Below are 1,335 nucleotides of genomic sequence, written 5' to 3'. Positions count from 1 at the left end.
AAGTGTTGTTGTGGGGGTGTTGAGATGTCCTCTGGGTGAATTGCTGGTGAGCTGCATTGTTGTTGGAGTTGTAACGTCTCTGGTCTTGGTTTTGATCTTGCTCACTTCCCCACCCAAAGTTTAGGTGGTTTCTCCATCCAGGGTTGTAAGTCTTGGAGTATGGATCATAGTTTTTCCTTGGTGAATTCCCAATGTAGTTGGCTTGCTCCTGACTCCCCTCTGCTTCTTCATTCACTCCTTCTTGGATTGTTGATGAAGATGAGATTGCTGCTACTTGGTTCCTCTCCATCTTCTTGGTGAGGTCAGCCAGCTGCTGGGTAATGAGCTTGTTTTAGGCCAACAGAGCATCTACATTGTTTAGCTCCATCACTCCTCTTGTGTTCCCTCTTTCGGAAGCATAGAAGTAGTCATTTTCTGCTACTGTTTCAATAACATCTATGGCTTCCTCAATGATTTTCTTCTTGTTCAAGGATCCTCCAGATGAATGGTCCACGGCCTTCTTTGACTCATAAGAGAGCCCTTCATAGAAAATGTGCAGCTGGACCCATTCGTTGAACATGTCAGGTGGACACCTCCTTGTTAAGTCCTTGAACCTCTCCCATGCTTCATACAGAGTCTCACCATCTTGTTGCCTGAAAGTTTGAACCTCAGCTCTCAGCCTATTGATTCATTGAGGAGGGTAAAATCTTGCTAAGAATTTGTTCACCACATCTTCCCAAGTTGTCAAGCTCTCCCTTGGGAAAGATTCCAACCACTTGGCTGCTTTGTCCCTGAGTGAGAAAGGAAATAAGAGCAGTCTATAGGCGTCAGGATGGACACCATTAGATTTCACTGTGTCACATATTCTCAGAAAGGTGGTCAAATATTGATTGGGGTCTTCTTGAACACCTCCTCCAAACGAACAGTTGTTCTGAACAAGGGTGATGAGCTGTGGTATAAGTTCAAAGTTGTTGGCATGGATTGTTGGCTTTTGGATGCTACTTCCACAATTGCCTGGGTTTGGATTAATGTAAAAGCCCAAAACTCTTCTATCCTCCCCAGCATGATTTGCTCCACCTCCTCTGCCATGGTTGTGAGTCTCTTGTTCATGATGATTTTCCATGTTTTCTTCCATGTTTGGTTCAAAGTATTCCTCAAAGTGTTCCTCCTCTTCTTCAGCACCAACTACATGTTTTTCTTTTGCCTCCCTTCAGCTCTCAGGTTCAGAATCAAAGGAAGCTGAAGCCCCGCTTCTTCTCCCTGTCATACAACCAACAAGTACAAGCAAGGAAAATAGGTGCAGACAGTATTTGTGTCAGAATTGCTGTTAGTTGTGGGTGATGCAATATATCAAAC

The 1,335-nt window shown here is 44.2% G+C and overlaps 1 non-coding gene across 1 annotated transcript; it reads left to right on the top strand.

Moving 5' to 3' along the window:
• The first annotated feature begins 557 nt into the window (after positions 1-557).
• Positions 558-661, top strand: LOC112746604 (small nucleolar RNA R71). The gene has a single exon (XR_003174480.1). It is a non-coding gene; the product is annotated as a small nucleolar RNA R71 (small nucleolar RNA).
• Positions 662-1,335: the final 674 nt, after the last annotated feature.

This window comes from Arachis hypogaea, chromosome 14 (assembly GCF_003086295.3).
Source record: "Arachis hypogaea cultivar Tifrunner chromosome 14, arahy.Tifrunner.gnm2.J5K5, whole genome shotgun sequence".
NCBI lineage: Eukaryota > Viridiplantae > Streptophyta > Magnoliopsida > Fabales > Fabaceae > Arachis > Arachis hypogaea.
The sequence above is the reverse complement of the archived record's forward strand: the minus strand, read 5'-3'. Positions and strand labels throughout refer to the sequence as shown.